This window comes from Antechinus flavipes, chromosome 1 (assembly GCF_016432865.1).
Source record: "Antechinus flavipes isolate AdamAnt ecotype Samford, QLD, Australia chromosome 1, AdamAnt_v2, whole genome shotgun sequence".
Lineage (NCBI taxonomy): Eukaryota > Metazoa > Chordata > Mammalia > Dasyuromorphia > Dasyuridae > Antechinus > Antechinus flavipes.
The window spans coordinates 264313862-264319861 of NC_067398.1; positions in this window are offsets into that span (position 1 = coordinate 264313862).

Sequence of the window (6000 nt, forward strand, 5' to 3'; positions counted from 1 at the left end):
TTTTTCTTCCATTTTGCATTCCGTGCATGCCAAAGAATACTTTATTTAAGGCTAGAGGAGATATTAGAGGTCATAGAATCCCTAAGACCAAGGAACAGAGAGATCAGTTGTCATACTCATTGTTACACAATATAAAAGTTGAGATACTTCAGGTCTTCCTGATTCTAAGTCCAAAGTCATATCCACTACAACATGATCCTCCATAACAATATGACAATGACAAATTCCATGAGGAACATATATTTCCATTTTATGCCTTAATATTTATACCTAGAGGATCTATATCATAAGATATAAGAAATATGTGATTTCATTTATCAAAGAATCCTTTAGTTCTGAAAATAATCTTAAAGGAGAGACTTTAAAAATTCTCTATGGTAAAAATAATCAATCAGGTAATAGAAAAATTTTAGAAAGTACTACCATAGTAAGTCTCATACAAGTATACCTAAGTTTCTAATCTTGACTGTTTTTACTTCTTTTCATAATTCCTCTTACATTATGTTCTCACCCATTCCCATGGCTTCAATTGTCACCTCTGAAGAGGGCAGAGGTTAAGCTCCTTGCCCAGGTTCCATAGCTAATTAGTTTCTGAGGCAACATTTGAAACCAGATTTTCCTGATTCCAAGTCCAGTGCCCTACTAATTATGCCAGATTATCTTTCAACTCATCATCTTCTCCTAAATCTTTCCCTTTCCTGATGTAAACATTTGTATTTCTCTTAATGCCATCACCATCTTTCTAGACACGAAGGCTAGTAATCTTTTCTTTCCCTTCACTTCCCTACTGAAGTAGCTGGCAGTACAGTGAGGCTGGGTGAGTTCTTATTAGCTATTGAGCACATCACTTAACATTGTCTGCCTCAATTTTCTCAACTGTAAAATGCACATAATAATAGCATCTACTCCCAGAGTTATCGTGAGGGTCAAATGAGGTAAAATTTGTAGAGCATTTAGCACAGTGCTAGATATCTTTAAAAATGCTTGTTCCTTCAACTTTCTTTCCCTTTCTCTCTGTAGCCAAGCAGTTGTCCAATCTTGTTAATTCCATATGCACATCTCTTGCATCTATCTCTCCTTCTGTACTCCCCTCACTATTAATCACTGTAATTGAAGCCCCTATCTCTTTTAACTTTGAAATATTGTAATGTACTCTTAACTTGTCCTCCCATTTCTAATCTACACTTTCTAAAATTCATCTTCCACTCCATGGTACTCCTCCACTCAAAAGCCTTCAGTATATAAACTTGAAATCTGGTTATTTGAGAGCCTCCACAAAATGGCTCTAATCTTACTCTATTTCACAGCCTAAATAGTCCTGCCAAGCTAAACTATTCTTTACCCATGATTTAGCCACTCTCTCTTCTCTCTCCATATATCTTAGATAATACTAATTCCTTCTAAGAGCTCTTTCCCCATTAGAATGTAAGCTCCTTTTGAGCAGGATTTGTCTTTTATTTTTGTATGTATCCCCAGCACTGTGGCTGGCACATAATAAGCTTTTAGTAAAGCTCTTAGTGAAAACTTATTTTCTTCTCTTCCTTGGCATTGACTCCTCCCTTTCCTCTTCCTTTTGAAGTTCCTAACCTACTTTGCTTACCATAGGCACCTAATAAACATTTGTTAGATTGAACTAAATATATTACTTCTGGAACAGCTAGCTGTTACTAAGATAGACTGCAATAAGGAAAACATCTTCCTGAGTTCAAATCTGACCTCACACACTTACTGACTCACACACATACTTAGCTGTATGTACCAGGGCAAGTTACTAAATCCTGTTTGGTACTCTCTTTTGGCTAATGAGAGATTCTTTTTGGATCAGTGAGAACCCTTTAAATTAAAAAAAAAAATAACTTCATATAGCTGAACACCTATTTCACTTAATTATAGGGCAGTATCAGTTTTTTATTTTTATTTTGATCCTTCCAGATTTTTGTCACAGTACTTCTTCACTTGAAGGGTCTGATTGAATAGATTCAATGATAATTCCATTCTACATGACTTGCTCATTTTGAGTCAATCATCTTCCCTTCTAGGTATGGTCTTCATATCCCTAGAACCTCAGATCTTTATCATGTTGTTTCAGTGTAACTGTTAGGGCTAAAAAATATCATCTCTCATTTTGTTTCTTAGGTTTCACTACAGATCTGCCCTGTGGGGCTGACAATCTGCAAGCCTATAGGAAATTTACCCAACAACTTTTTTTTTTTCTCTCACAGCTGATCTGACAACTGCTGTCACTAAATTGAGAAATAAATCCATTTCTCCTGGGAAAAATGACAAAAAAATTATTCTGGAAGCATCTTCCTATAATGTTAAAGGGAAAAACAAAATGACAGTCAATATGCAAATGCAAAACTAATCCCATTGCAGGGGAAATCTCAGTGCTAGGCTGGTGCAGACATTTGCAGGAAGCTTAGTTCAGCATCCAGGACCCTGCTATGTATCAGTGATAGTGGCTGAGTAGAAATTGTGATCTTGGAATTGACTTCAAAAACAAAAACATTTTGTTTTTCAGTAAGATTATAGAAAAAGATGTTAAGAATGCTCCCTCCCACAGTCAGCTTGCAATAGTAGGAAATTATATCAGAGCCTTTTCAAATACTGTGACTATTCAAAATAATTCTGAAACACAAATTGAATGAAATTCTTCTAGAAGAAGGCACAGTGCCATTTAACTCCAAATCAAATAAATTTTGAATACTTCATAATCAATAAGTTGGTTCCATATTATGTTTGGAATTCATGACATCAAGTGTAATTAAATTTACTTTAATTCAGTGATTTTATAAGGTAGCTACTACTATGTACCAGGCACTATGCTAAACACTGGTGCTATCTACACAAACAAAAGCAAAACACATCTTCAAGGAGCTCATATTCTACATATGGGGAAAGAAATGTAACATCATATATGCTAGAAAATTAAATGCAAATATACAAAGTAACTTCAGGAGGAGACACTAACAATTCTAGGGAATCAGAATAGGTTTCCTGGAAGAGTTGGCATTTGAGCTGAGTTTGAAAGAAGCTAGGGATTTCTACGAACAGGAAGAGAGATTGAAAAAGAGTAATTCAGGCATGGGGTACAGCCTACGTTCCAAGAATGATAATAGCTGTAATAATAAATATCTTTAATAATAGATATCTTGACAAATATAATTCATATCACACTTGTCTCAGAAATATCAATTTTGTATATTTTTTAAAGAATATGAGTAGAATTATGTCTCTTTCAAAGAAGAGTAAAATAGGAGCTTTGAGAAAGTAAGGGACTGATTATAGAATCTCAAAAGTTGAATGCACATCTCAACAGGAATCTTCTCTGAATTATCTCTAATGAATGTTCATTCAGCCTATGTTTGAAGATCCCCAAGGATGGGAAACAAACTACCTCCTAAGGTGGCCCATTCTACTTCTATATAGTTTTAAATAACAGAAAATGTTTCCTTCTATCTGATGGGTTGAGATCTTTTTTGGATACTGCTTATGTCATTCACTTTATAAGCTACGCTTCTCACTCTTACATCATTTGTAAATTAAATAAATGTGCCATATATGTCTTCATCAAGCCTTAATACAAAGCACCAAGCTCAGAGTACTTCTTCTCCCAGGGTAGGCAAAAGTAGATAATTGAATAGGTTAAAAAGGCCATTTTCTGCCTCATTTCTTACCTAGCCTTAATCATGTATGAGATAAAATGAGACCTGAGAAAGACCTTAGCTTAAAAAAGCCAAGGTTCTCACTGCATCCAGAGCCATGGAGGGGAAATTGAAGCTGATGACTTTGCACATTTTCTTCAATTACGTCCAATTCACTGACATGTCATGGCATCATCTAATGTCATTGTCATGCTGGAGAACAAAGAAGAAAAACAACAACAATGATGACGACGATGACAAGGATGATGATGATGATGACAATACAAAACACCAGACCAAGCAGTGAAATATCTAGGTTCCCAGGCTATTCTTGTCAAGAGAGAGGGATATGATAGTATAGGTAAGCTGATTCAGAGTTGATTAAATGACCAGATCCAAGAAGTTCATAATCATTACTTCTAGGGTCTGATCATTTAATCAATTCTGAATCAGCCTACCTATAAATATCTCTATAACCTTGCAAGAATATCATGGACTTCTTGGGTCTGATCATTAACCAATTCATAATACCCTTTCTATATGATAAGAATATTATAAGAAGCCAGCAGTTCCATTGCTAGTCACATACCCTAAATAAGTCATTGATAAAAAGAAAAGTTTATATACATCAAAATATATCAGCATTTTTTCTGTGGTAGCAAAGAAATCTAAAGAAGTAATGTCCATAAAGTGAAGAATGGCTAAGCAAATTGTAGCACATGAGTGTAATGAAATATTATTGTGCTATAAGAAATAACAAATATAATAAATAAGGAGAAGCATGGAAAGACATAAGAATGGATGGTGAATAAAAAAACTATAATAATAATAACAATGTAAATGGAAAGAATAACAAAAAATTAAAAATAAAAAGTCAATATTACAAAAATACAAAGAACAATCATAACTCCAAAGATGAGATATAACAAATTATTTCCCTTTACCCCTTTGCAATGTTTGATGTCCATTGGGGTAAAAAAGTATATATATATATATACTGTCAGATTTTTTAAAATTAATCTTCCTTATTTCTCTGTCTCTCTTTCTCTGTCTTTGTGTGTATGTGTGTATATATATTTATCTCTCTCTGTTAAGTGATAAGAGTCACACAGATAGTAAGTTCCTGAGGTCAGATTTGAATTCAGGTCCTCCTGACTCCAGAGCCAATACTCTATTCACTGAATCGCCTAGTTCACTCTTCTCTGTTTATTTAAAAAAAATTCTTAGTTACATGGAATGGGAAGGAAATGGGAGGAGAGAAAATTTGCAATGTAAGTAATATGAAAAAATTTTTAAAAATCAATAAATTAAAATATGTTTAAAAGAATATATTGGGGGACTGTTTCAGATTCTTTAAAATGTGAGTTAAAAACAAATGTGAGAGTTTATCCTTTCTGTATAACTCCAATCCTTAACACGGTACCTGGAACATGATGAGTGCTTAATAAATGCTTATTGACTATTGACTGATTGCTTGACACTAAGTATTCTATTTCTAGAAGTTATATCAATCTACTAACCCTATCGTAAAAGAAAATGAAGTTATCCTGGCATTACCTGCTGTTGATGAAAACAGACTTGCTTTTAGTGTACTACTTTCTTCCTTCCTAATGGCCTTTTTTAATCATACAGAAAATTGAAGTCAAGGTCATTGACAGATAGTTTGACGATCATACTTCCTTCTTCCCTTAGGAGAAAAAATGAGATGTGGGTCAATCACTGATTCTAGAGAAACTTTTTGATTCCACAATTTTCCAAAGATGATTAATAGTGATTGAGCAATCAAATCTGTCAGATGATTTTATGGTTTGTCAGAGACTTATGACTTGAATTCATGTGAAAGACCCCCAAGAGATCTGTTTCCAAATCTTCATTTCCTATTGCTTATCTAACAACAATACCTTAGACAATGTAACAGGCTTTCTACAATGGAAACAAAGGACCCTATAGCTTATGATTGTAGGTGACATAAAAGAAAAAGGTTGAAGTTCAAATTTGGCTTTAAACATTTACTAGCTGAGTGATTCTGGGCAAGTCACTTAACTTCTATTTACTTCAGTTTCTTTAATAATGGAATAGAGATAATAATAGTATCTACTTCCTATGTGAGAATTAAATGAGATATTTGTATAAGTGCTTAGCATAGTGCCTGGCATACATTAAGTGCTTAATAAATGCTTGTTTGCTTCCTTCCTTCTTTTTTTTTAATACACTGTGTTCAGTCTTTATAGGGATCTACAAGGTTTAGGTTCTGCTATTCCTGAAGTGGGAGAGAGATTAAAGAGGTAGACAGCATATTCTAAAAGAGAAAGAATCTATTACATAGTTAATGTCACATTTCCATTCTCTACACATT